Source organism: Spermophilus citellus (genome assembly GCF_964194105.1).
Source record: "Spermophilus citellus genome assembly, chromosome: 10".
Taxonomy (NCBI): domain Eukaryota; kingdom Metazoa; phylum Chordata; class Mammalia; order Rodentia; family Sciuridae; genus Spermophilus; species Spermophilus citellus.
The window spans coordinates 128,923,040-128,936,101 of NC_138197.1; the positions used below are offsets into that span (position 1 = coordinate 128,923,040).

The following is a 13,062-nucleotide window of genomic DNA, read 5'->3' on the forward strand; positions in this document are numbered from 1 at the left end:
GATGATCTACCTCAAAGGAGAGTAGCACTTCACCCAGCCAGGCAGGCACAGAAAATTTCCAGTAGAAGCCAGCGTGGTAGCAGAAGCCTGTAATCCCAGCAAATGAGGCAGGAAGATCACAAATTCGAGGCAATTTAGCAAAACATTGTCTCAAAACAAAAAATAAAATGGTTGGGGATGTAACTTAGTGGTAAAGCTCCTGGGTTCAAAGGAGACAGATAAAAGATGAGTAGAAGGGAATTAGCAAAGGGCCCTCAGTAGGCATTAGTGCATGAGTGTGGGCAACAAGGAAACCAGGCACAGTGCTTATGGGTAGAATGGGAAGATAAGATAGGTCTGAGGAGATTTTGGATTTGACCCTAAAGTAATGAGTAGTTATTGACTGAATACAAGTCAGTGCACATTCACAAAGGTCAAATTTGCTTTTGAAAAAGAGTCATTGCACCAGGAATGTGCAGTAGCACAGGCTGTAACCCCAGCAAATCAGGAGGCTGAGACAAGAGGATTGCAAATTTGAGGCCCTCCTAGACAACTTAGACCCTGTCTCAAAGTAAAAAATAAAAAGTGCTGGGAGTATAGCTCTGTAGTAGTGCAACCCAGGCTTCAATCCCCAGTACAATAGAAAAAAGAAAAAGACACATTGCATTGCTAGGACAACAGTGTGTGTAATAGAGAGATAGGAATAAAATTTAAAACATATGGGTTCTTGCTGGGCGTGGAGGCACACTCCTATAATCTGTCCCAGTGGCTGGGGAGGCTGAGGCAATAGGATCACAAGTTCAGAGTCAGCCTTAGCAGCTTAGTAAGGCCCTAAGCAATTTAGCAAGACCCTGTCTCTAAATAAAATGTAAAATGAGTTGGGATGTGGCTCAGTCGTTAAGCGCCTCTGGGTTCATTCCCCATTACCAAAAAACTAAAACACAAACAAAAATTATGGGTTCTCAACACCGTTCCGTCAGAGATTTATTGATCTAAAAGGGTATTAAGTAAAATAAGTAAAAGTGATGACAGATAAGGTCACCGAATGCTTTCAGGATTTGCTAAAGTGACATTTCCAGCACTGGAACATAATATGGGACTAAAACTACACCTAACAGCCTGTAGCCACCAGGAGTGGAATGTGCTCTCATGGACAGAAGCATTAAGTTGATTGTGAAATAAAGGCACCGACTTCCAAAGAGCTTTCTAACAGCAGTTCAGATGCTGATCACAGATAAGCTGAGGCTGGGCTCATCATTGTTTTGACCACCCTGTCACACACAGTAGGTGCAGTCTTGAGCTGGAGAACCTAATACTTGTTTCTGCCTCTGTAAAATGAAGGCACTGGCCATTTCACATATCTTCAGATGCCTGTATACTGACAGATATCTATCTATATGTTCATTCATCAACATATTCAGACGTTTGAATATATCTTAGTACATCATAAAATTGTCACTGCATTCATTAGCAGATTGCTATTAATTTAATTTGAAGAGACAATTCCAGCCATTATTTGAGAATGGATTGGGGAGAAGCAAGAGTAGAAGCGGGGAACAGCTAAGAGGCCTCCACAGGGAAAGTGATGACCTCAGTGGAATTGAAGAATTATGGTGGATTTGAGATACAATGTTGAGAACAGAAATGGTAGGGCTTATGTGAAGGGACTCTTGGGTAGGTGAGGTTCCAAGAAAGAACTTCAGGTTCTGCCTTGATAAAGACAGTGGAGATGGGAGGAACTTGGGCAGAGTGAAGATGGAGTTTGGGACAAGTTGAGTTTGTAGTGATTGTGAGACATCCAGATGGAGACATTGAAAAGGCATTTTGGTGTTTTGGGGGGTAAAATAGTAAATAAAAAAGTTTTGATGATAGGTTTTAATGTCCCTTTAGAAAGTGTTCCAATTTATGTTCCTAATAGCCATTTGCTTTGACTGAGCTTGCATTTGGTGCCCTACCCTATACTAGGCCTTTCACACATAATTAAACTTCAAAAGAACCTTCTGAGGAGGATGCTGTTACTGCCCTAGTATTGGATGGGGAAGTCTTTGCTTGGGATGCCCGGACACTGGCCTGCGGGCCAGCTTCTGTGAAGCAGGGAGCTGGATTTGGATGGGGCTTCCAGATCCACTTTTTCTCTGGCATCTTCCATGGAGCACGTAGCTCATTGTGATTTTTCTCTTTTCAGGGTTTTGGTTTTTTGCACTGAATGTAACCTAGACTCATTGTCTCAGGCCTGTGTTGCCCCAAGATACTGTCAAAGGTAAGTTTTTAAAATTGACATCCACCATGTATTGGTAATGGAATGGGAGAGTCTTTATCTTAAAAAGAAGGAAAATGGGCTGGGTCCATAGCTCAGTGGCAGAGCACTTGCCTGGTATGTGTAGGCACTGGGTTCCATCCTCAGCACCACAGAATAATAAATAAGTAAAATAAAGGTATTGTGCTATCTACAGCTAAAAAAACAACAACAATTTTTTAAAGGTTAAAAAAAGAAAAAAGGAAAAGAGCTGGGGCTATAGCTCAGTTGGTAGAGCTTGCCTCACATGCACAAGGCCCTGGGTTCAATCCCCAGCACTGCATACACACACAAAGGAAAGTATGTTATGATGTTGTTATTCTTTGCAGATTTCTTATAGAAGGAAATTTTTGAATTCCTACTTTGGTGGGTCCCTTTAAATTGCACTGGTATTGATGGTGGGGATGTAGCTCAGTGGTAGAATACCTGCTTAACTTGCATGAGGCCTGCATTTGACCCCCAGCACTACATAAAACCTTACTAGGATTAGCAGTTGCGCAGTTCTGTGTGAGAACATTGCCTGCTTCTCTGCCTCTGGTCTCCCTGCTCCATTCTGCAGTGCACATTCCTGCCTGGGTTTGCTTTCTAGATGAGAGATTTAGCCATGTCACTGCTTTGCTGAAACAGCTTCTGTGGCTCCCAGTGGTTGCTGATGCTAATCTACAAACCCCTTCAAAATCTAATTCCAGGCATGGATTCTGGCTTCTGTGGGGAATCCCTGTCTGTAAGTCTTTTGATTGATTTTTTTCTTTTTGCGATGCAGAGGATTGAACCCAGGCCTCATGTGTACTAGGCACACACTGAGCTTTACCCCCAGCCCTCAAGTCTATAAGTCTAACCAGATCATTTTCTGTTTCCTAAATATGTATGGTTTTGTGCCTTGGTTGATGCTTTTCTCTTTGCTCAGAGTGTAGCAAAATGCAGCTACCTGCGCTTCCTTTGTCTACCTTTCCTATTTTCCTGTTCTCCCAGACTGCTATAGAATTCCTTTTTCGTGTGTCTTAAGAACTCCTCTTGTGGGGCTGGGGTTGTGGCTCAGTGGTAGAGCACTAGCCTCACATATGGGAGGGCTTGGGTTTGGTCCTCAGCACCACATAAAAATAAATAAAAATAAAGGTATTGTGTCCAACTACAACTAAAAAATAAATATTTTTAAAAAGAGAACTCCTATTGTTATTGTGATAATAAATTACCCCTAATTTAATGTGAGTTTTTTTATTTGTGTCCATCATCTTTACTATTCTGTAAACTCTTTGAGGCTTCTTGGAAAGGAACTTTTTAAAATTTAAATGAATTTATTTAACTGATACATAAAAACATACAAATTGTACATATTTGTCTGGTTCCATCTGATATTTTTGATACATGTATACACCTTGTAATGTTTTAAGTCAGGTTAAACATCTGTCTCCTCAGACATTCATGATTTCTTTATGGTGATAACATCCAAAAATCTCTTTTTTCTAGCTTTTTGAAATTACATATTTGTAGTCACTCTACTGGCAACAGCACACTTGAACCAGGAACTAAGAACTAACTTTTTTTTCTCATTATTGTGCTGGGGATGAAACCCAGGGCTCTGTGCATGCTTAGGCCTGTTGGCCACTGCTGGACACCTTAGTAAAGCTATACATTCCTTGTTTAATCCTTCTGTACTTCTACCTGCCCGGTGTATGAATGAAAATAACTAATGATTAAAAGTTAACGCCAAGTATGACATTGCAACCATGTAATCCCAGTGATGTGGGAGGCTGAGGCAGGAAGATCACAGGTTTGAGGCCAGCCTTAGCAACTGAGCAAGACCCTGTCTCAAAATTTAAAAATTTTTTAAAAAGGGCTGAAGGTGTAGCACAGTGGTAGAGCATTCCTAAATTCAATCCCCCCCCCAAAAAAAAAAGACAAAGAAAAAGAAGGTTAATAACTTGTCCAAGATTATACACCTAATAACTGACAAAGAAGAAGGATTTTGTTTCTTCAAAGTCAAAGCTTATTCTACTACACCATACTAGCCCAGCACCATTTGACATGTGGTAGAAACTCACTAGATTTTTTTGCATTCATATGTATTACATTTTAATTTTTTATTCTACCATTTTCTTTATACTTTTTAAAAATTTGTTTTAATTAGTTACACATGACAGTACAATGATCTTGACATATCATACATTTGAATCAGATGGGGTATAATTTCTCATTATTCTGAGTGTATAGGTTGCAGAATCACATTGGTCATGCAGTCACGTATATACACACAGCAATAATAATGTCTATTTTATTCTGCTGTCCTTTCTTTCCCTCCTTCCCCTCCCCTCCCCTCCCATCACTTCTCTCTACACAATCTAAAGTGACACACTTCTTTTTTTTTTTATTCCCTCACATTGTCATACATGTATTCTGTATAACGATGAGGGTCTCCTTCCTTCTTCGTGCAATTCCCTTTCTCCCTCCCTTTCCCTTCCACCTCTCTTCCCTATTTAGTGGTAATCTTCTTCTCATGCTCTTCTTCCCTATTCCATTTTGAGTCACCCCCCCCCCCCATATCAGAGAAGACATTCGGCATTTGTTTTTTAGGGATTGGCTAAACTTCACTTAGCATAATCTGCTCTAATGCCATCTATTTTCCTGCAAATGCCATGATCTTGTTATTTTTTAGTGCTGAATAATATTCCATTGTTTATAAATGCCACATTTTTTTAAATCCATTCATCTATTGAAGGACATCTAGGTTGGTTCCACAGTCTAGTTATTGTGAATTGTGCTGCTATTATACATTGATGTGGCTGTGTCCCTGTAGTATGCTGTTTTTAGGTCTTTTGGGTATAGTCTGAGAAGAGAAATAGCTGGGTCAAATCACCATTTGACCCAAGTCTTCTATTCCCAGCTTTCCAAGGAATCTCAATACTGTTTTCCAAATTGGCTGCACCAATTTGCAGTACCACCAGCAATGTATGAGTGTACCTTTTTCCAACATCCTCACCAGCACTTGTTGTTTGACTTCGTAATGGCTGCCATTCTTACTGGAGTGAGATGGTATCTTAGAGTAGTTTTAATTTGCATTTCTCTGATTGCTAGAGATAGTGAGCATTTTTTTGTGTATTTGTTGATTGATTATATATCCTCTTCTGAGAAGTGTCTGTTCAGGTCCTTGGCCCATTTGTTGATTGGGTTATTTGTTTTTTTGTTGTTTAATTTTTTGAGTTCTTTGTATGTATTACATTTTAAATAAAAAGGAACTTACCAAATACTATTAAATGCCAGGAACGCAATTTTAAGTGGACCGAATAAAGAGAATAACAAGATTTAGTGTCTGATATCAAGAGGATGACAGGCAGATCCTTATTACATAGAGGCATCTATGTGAACAAATAAATTCAGTAAAACACAATGAGTTTTATGTGGTGCTGAGGATCGAACCCAGTGCCTCACATGTGCCAGGCAAGCGCTCTACCACTGAGCCACAACCCCAGCCCAACAGGATGAATTTAATAAGATTCAAACGGTATCCACTAGGGCCACTGAGAAAGGAATCATCACTTCTACTGGGGTCAGGGAATACTTTCTAAAAACTGAGTCTGTAATGATAAACAGGGTGTCCCTTCTTGGCATAGGGGAGAGAAAGGCAGGCAGGATAATATGAATTAAAACATGAAAACCTGAAGCATACTAGCATATTGTGGAGCTGTAAGTTCAGCATGGCTGGAACAAAGAAATCAGATAGGTGAAACTGGAGAGCCAGGGCTGGGATGGGGCTCAGTGGTCGTGTGAGACACTGGGTTTGATCCTAAGCATCACATAAAAATAAATAAATAAATATATAAAATAAAGATATTGTGTCTATAAACCAAAAAATATTAAAAAAAAAAAAAACTGGAGAGACAGGCTAGATCCTGGAGGGCTTAGAAAATACTAGCATATGTGCCAATTTTTTTTTTTTTTTTTTGGTACCATGGATTGAACCCAGGGGCACTTAAAGCACTGAGCAACATCCCCAGACCTTTTTAATTTTTAATTTTGAGACTGGACCTTGCTAAGTTGCTGCAGATGTCTTTGAACTTGGATCCTCCTGCCTCAGCCTCCCAAGCTGCTGGAATTACGGGTGTGTGCAACTGCGCCTGGCATGTGCCAACTTTTATGGACAACCTTGCTCAGGATCTAAGTGACATTACTCATATTTATCCATTAACATTTGTTGAGTCCTGCCCTGTGTGTGCTGAGCACAGTGCCAGGCCAAGACCATCCATCACTTACATGTATGGTACACTGATGACAGCTCCGAGGTGAAGTGACACATTGAGGCAGAATGAAATGCTTGTGCTTGCACATCATCTTATGACAGCGCTGGCCTTCCTTGTTCACCTCTCCAGTTAACTTAAGTGGGTTTTGCCTTGACTTTTTCAGGATTGTTAGCACTGATACTTATACCTTCTGACAGTCCCCAAGGGGAACCCAGAGTTAACTGTGCATTGCCTGTTTGATTCTTCCAGTTTGTCAGAAGAACAGTAAGATTGACTTAGGCCCTAGATACAACTATAAGTCATAACTTCAAACAAGAATGTCATCATTGCTGGGAGTGTGTAACTCAGAGGTAGAGCTTGCATAAAGCCCTAGGTTTGATCTTCAGCACCACACTGATGCTGACAGCACTAAGGCCCTAGGTTTGATCTGACAGCACTCTGTCCCAAAACATAGCGTTCTGTGTTAGGACTTCTCTGCTGCACAATGATAAGGATTCCTCCATGAAGGTCCAGAGTCAGGCCCTGCAACAAATCCCAGTTTCTTGGGAGTCTGAGGCAAGAGGATCACAAGTTCAAGGCCAGCCTTAGCAACTTAGCAAGACCATGTCTCAAAATAAAAAAAAAATGAAAAGGGCTACTTTTGAACTGCACCCCACTACCCATCAAGCTTTTTTTTTTAAAGAAACACATTAAAACACATTAAAAACTATTAAGGAGGGCTGGGGATGTGGCTCAAGCGGTAGCACGCTCACCTGGCATGCGTGTGGCCCGGGTTCAATCCTCAGCACCACATACAAAGAAAGATGTTGTGTCTGACGAAAACTAAAAAAAAAATAAATATTAAAAAAATTATCAAAAAAAATAAAAACTATTAAGGATAATTCCAAAGGAACAACAAAAAAATGGGAGCAAAGAAAGGATGAAAAGAAAAGCAGGTATCAATAAAATGTAAGTAGGCAGACTATATGGTGTTGGTTGGGAAAGTTTTAGTTTTTTAAAAAATTTTTTGCAGGTCTGGGGTGGTAGCTCAGTGGTAGCCTAGCATGTGCAAGGCCCTGGGTTCTATCCTTAGCACCACATAAAATAAATAAATAAAATAAAGATATTGTGTTCAGGGGCTGGGGATGTGGCTCAAGCGGTAGCGCGCTTGCCTGGCATGTGTGCGGCCTGGGTTCGATCCTTAGCACCACATACAAACAAAGATGTTGTGTCTGCCGAGAACTAAAGAATAGATATTAAAAAAATTCTCTCTCTCTCTCTCTCTCTCTCTCTCTCTCTCCCCCCCCCACTCTCTCTCTTTAAAAAAAAAAGATATTGTGTTCAACTACAACTAAAAACAAAATATTATTATTATTATTATTATTATTTTTCTAGTAGTGGAGACTGAACCCAGCAGTGCTTTTCCACTGAGCTACACTCCTAGCCCTTTTCATTTTTTTTTATTTTGAGACATGGTCTTGCTAAGTTGCTAAGGCTGGCCTTGAACTTGTGATCCTCTTGCCTCAGACTCCCAAGAAACTGGGATTTGTTGCAGGGCCTGACTCTGGACCTTCATGGAGGAATCCTTATCTTTGTGCAGCAGGGAAATCCTAACATAGAACGCTATGTTTTGGGACAGAGTGCTGTCAGAACACTGGCAACTGCCATTTCCTTGCTCCTTTGACAAGAAGTTATTCCCCTGTTGGTACAAGGTCTGCCTACATGGCAGTTTCTGAACTCTTGGTGTCTGGACTCCTGTGATATGAAATGATGTGTGTCACCTCTGGCCTATTGTGATTGTTATATGTAAATTGGCACATACCCACTATAAAAGCTATTTTTGCTGTGCAATAAAGTAGACGCAATTCTCTGAAACCATCTCCGGAGGGGTTGCTCTGCGCCCTCAAACTCCCCACAGTCAGTGCTGGAAGGGCAGGCCCCTCAGCATTAGGAATTATGGGCATGTGTCACTGTTCTCAGCTTGCTTTTTTTTTAAAATGTTACTGGAGATGAACCCAGGGTCTTACACATGCTAGGCAAGCACTCAACTAATAAGCTGATCCCAGCCCTTTTTATTTTGAGACAAGTTACAGTCCTCCTTCTTTAGCCTCCTGAGTGTCTTGGATTACAGGTGTGTGACACTGTACCCAGCAATTTTTATTTCTAAAAATGATTCCTGCCAGACATGGTAGAACACACCTATAGTCCTAGGCACATTCCCAGTGACCTAAAGACCTTCTACTAGGCCCCACCTCTTAGAGGACTTTCTGCCTCCCAATTGTGCCAATGTGGGGACTGGCCCTTTAACACAAGGACCTTTGAGGGGACATTTAATGTCCAAATGATAGTAGGTATGACTGGCGATTGTTCATAGGTAGTTATTGGCACATTTGTGTGGAGAGAGGGAAAGATTTGCCTGAGTAAAGTGCCGAATAGTGTGTCCTTTGGGTATAGCGAAGTTAGCGAGGGCTTTGGAAGGAAAGGTATGTCACTGATGTCATGGTCATGGGATGATGGGGCAGCTTAGGCAGATACAGAAGCTGAACTTAATTGTGAGGAGTAGACTCAGATGCAAATTGGGATAGAATTGGACCCAATAAATAATAATCATTTCCCTGCCCAAGTTCTAAACCAGCAGAGGTATTTGACAAAGAAATAAGACAGGTAGAGATCAGAATGTCACTTTTATTACTAATAAAGCTGACATACCTAGGGCAGATAGGCTTCTTAGTTCAGAACTCCAGGATTTAACAAGTGTGCTCAGCCCATAGCTCTAATCTAGGAGAGGCCTGCCTAGTAGAAGAGGGAGGGCAGGGAGCCTAATAGGCTCCCCTCTTGGAAAGGGGCCAGTGTAAGTCCAGGTTCACTTTCTTTTTCCAGAGACACTAATCAGGTAAGTCTCTTCACCCCAACAGCGTGAGTCATGTTATGGTAAGTTCATGATATTAAAACATTCACATTGTCCCACATGGAGGGAATCCTCAAGGATGGGGAGAAGGTTCCCCTCCCCTAGTGCTCCCCAGCTCTTGTCTCCTAGTGCATTGGTCTTTACCAATAAGTAAGTCCAGACACCAGAGTCTGCCAAGCCCCTTCCTCCCTTAACTGCTTCCCTCCTGCCTTTCTTCCTGGTGTAGACAGAAACCTCTTCCTTTCCATTTCCCCTTGGGCTTAACTGTGTACTGTTTATTAGTCCACAAACAATTTTAAAGGACAACTTTGCTCACTTTGTAAGACTCGTGCTCTTTGAAGTTCACCTGTCTTCTAGCTTGTATGCAGCAAATAAATGTCCCACTTTCTGATGTCTGAAAGGCCTAAATGAAGACTCTTCCCTAAAGTCTAATCTTTCCTCAGCCATGCCAGCTTAGGAAGAGCTATGCCAGCATAATTCAAGGTCAAGCAGCAGCCCTCTGTACACTGAAGCCACCCACGCTTGCTAACACCCTGTGCTGAGGCTAGCACACATGGCGTCTGCTTGCTAGGCCAAAGTGGACGGTGTATGCTGAGACTGCCTGCACAGCTGGAGTTTGGTTTAGATGAGCTTTCAGTGCCACCGTCACAATTGTGGCTTGTTTCTTGGCGAGACTTTCAAAGCCCCCATAGTCTTTGCCGAAATTTCTGAGCCTAGTGCATGCAGCCTTGTTTCTATAGAAACAATCACTTATCTGACGACAAAGTTGCCATAACTACAGTTACCGTTAAGGTCAAAATACTGTGTGGCCTATAGTTTATAAGCTTCAGTAGTTAAAAAGCTAATACACAAGTAAAAACCTGTGTGGCCTAATGTAATCATCTACAGAAGAATCCTTCGTGTCTCATTAAAGGCCCAAAGTCCTGGCCTCCAATTGAAGCTTCAAAAATTCCACATGTATTTCATGCCCCCCAATTTTACTTCCTGTCTTTTTATCCAGATATCAGTCTTATGCACTAGATATTAGGCTCTTTGAGACCTAATAAATAGTACTATCCTCCCCTTGACTGAGCTGTGTACCAGTGGAGAAATGAGATAAAAAAGGAAAGCATTTGAGAGACCAAACTATTGTCTCTGTTATTGACAAAACTATTGAAGAATGTGACTTACACATAGATACTGCTAAGTGGACTTCTTAACAGTAAGCCTCAGAATTCGGCAGACTTACTTAGTTGTAGGTAGTTGTGAGGTTCTTGCATTTAGGGGTATAAGAGCCAGAAGAACGCCTGCTCCCCAGTGGTAGCTCCTTCCCAAGGGAAGGAAGGGCTGAGCTCCACCCACCTTGGCTCTCCTTCCAGATAAGTCTCTTCAAGGCAAGCTTTTTTCTCCTTTGGGGTAGAGAGGAGCCAGCAGGAGAGGGAAGCAGCATCCTGTGAGCATAAAGGCACAGGGAAATGTTCAGCAAGAACTGGGGATTGAGTATAGGAGAATAGAGGGAGCTTTGAGAGTGGCCATCTGCATGTCCTTCGACCTATTACATTTAATCCTCAGGAAAATGATGTTCCCCAGGGAAATGAGATAAAGGGGAATTTTCTCAACGTCTCATATACATAGTCCTTTGCGTCTGACTTGAGTTACAGCTGCGACTGTCTCTAGGCTTGTCACTGCTTCCTGCCCGTTCAGGCCTAACAGTAGAAAGGTTGTCCACTGGATGGGTACAGGTCCATTGTTCTTCCTTAATAATTTCTTCTCCAACATGTTGAAAATTTTAGGGCTGCTATAAGGAGAGAAGGTAAGACTTAATAAGGCCTTGATGAATAGATGGGATCTTGTGAGGAAATGATGGATTTTAGAAAGTGAATGTAGGGGCAAAAGTCTTTGGTTAAGCTGGGCGCCATGGTGTACACCTGTAGTCCTGGCTCTTCGGAAGGCTAAGGCAGGAGGATATCTTGAGCCCAGGAGTTGGAGGCTAGCCTGGGCAGCATAGGGAGGTCCATGTCTGGGGGAAGGTCTTGATAATAACCTTGAAAGTGGGGGGTAGGAAGGTCTGTTTATTGTTGGGGCAGGGAAGAGGAATCAGGGAGGAAAAGAGCAGTGAAGGTCAGAGAAAGGTCAGCGAGAAAGATGTAAGAAAGCGAGGGGTGGACAAGAGAAGGGGGGTGGTGGTAAAGCTGTAGGTCAAGCAGTCTGCCATACAACAGCAGTGGCCTTTTGTAGAGGAGCACACCATCGCCTGCCTCCTTCCTCTCCTGCCTTCCTACCAGAAGCCTGGGTGGAGCCCCAGGACTCAGAGCAGAGAGTAACCAGTGCTGGCTGAGAGCGCAGACCTGGGAGCGGAAGGGAATTCTTGGTGTGTGGAGTGCATCCTCTGCGAGTATCCACCTCCCTTCCTGTGAGTAGGAGGATGGTTGGGAGATGCTTTGCAATTCATATCTTGCTGGTTGTTTTTGAAGTTTTTCAAGTGTTGTCAACTTAATTTTCATAGAAAGAGCAATCCTGTTTTTACACAACAGTCATAAACAGTGAAGGGCAAAAGCAACTAGAGAGAGCCTGTTTACTTGCTGTGTACCTCGTGTGTGTGTGTGTGTGTGTGTGTGTGTGTGTGTGTGTGTGTGTGTATGTGTTGGGGGACTGGGCAGCACAGGGTAACACGTGAAAGTGAATGGAGGTTGCGTGAGAATTTCTGCTGTACCAATTGTAAACTCACATCATGTAAATAAATATTTGTTCCCAAAAAAACTTGTTGGGCAAGCTCACTAGATATTTTGAATACCCCCTTTTCCTAGCCAACAGCCGTGGAAACCCAGAAGTGCCTTCTTAGCCTCAGGTCTTGCAGCTGGCTATTAAGAAACCTGCACCAGAAGGGATTGCCATGCCCTGGTGTGTTCACAAAGAGACGTCTCTGCACACAGAAAAGCGTGTGTTACAAGCATCATTTTAGGTTTTACATTTTGTAGCTGTCAGTCTTTTAAAATATTTGAGAGGTTTTTAAGTTTTTATTTATTTCAAAAAAAATTTTTTTAGGGGAGTGGTCCTAGGGACGGAACCCAGGACCTCATGCATGCTAGGTGACCCACATCCCAGCACTTTTTATTTTGAGACAGTCTCACTAAGTTGCCCAGGTTGGCCTTGAACTTTTAATTCTTCTGCCTGAGCCTCCTGAGTAGCTGGGATTGCAGGTGTGCACTGATTCCTTTTGGCATATTGTAATTCAGTCATTTTAACAAACTTTCGCTTGATTGGTATTGAAAGGAAAAATTACTATTCTTTGTTGTTTTACCCCACAAGTAGCCTAGTGTTTTGTTTTTTTTTTAAGAGAGAGAGAGAGAGAGTTTTTTAAATTTTTTTTTTTTTTTTTTAGTTTTCGGCGGACCCAACATCTTAATTCGTATGTGGTGCTGAGGATCGAACCCAGCGCCCCGCGAATGCCAGGCAAGCGCGCTACTGCTTGAGCCACATCCCCAGCCCTAGCCTAGTGTTTAATCAAAATAAATTAGCTGACATTTAGTTGGCTAGGCGTATTTTCTTAAAAAAAAAAATAGTGGACCACCTGTTAGAATGGACTTTCATTTTTGTTACAAAAACAAGTCTGTTGAACATAAATCATAAACCCAGAAAACCTGGCCAGGTCCAGCAGCCTAGCCCAATATCCAGCGGTGTGACCT

The 13,062-nt window shown here is 42.0% G+C and overlaps 1 protein-coding gene across 5 annotated transcripts in view; it reads left to right on the plus strand.

The window, feature by feature from the left end:
• Positions 1 to 13,062, plus strand: part of TNRC6B (trinucleotide repeat containing adaptor 6B) — a 246,723-nt gene that overhangs the window by 55,697 nt on the left and 177,964 nt on the right. For 4 of the 5 annotated variants that reach the window (XM_081309335.1, XM_081309338.1, XM_081309333.1 and 1 more), the window contains one exon: positions 2,165 to 2,239. The exons of the other annotated variant lie outside the window; for it this stretch is intronic. The gene's annotated coding sequence lies outside the window, so the exon portion shown is untranslated. The remainder of the gene's footprint in view (positions 1 to 2,164; positions 2,240 to 13,062) is intronic. 5 annotated transcript variants of the gene reach the window in all.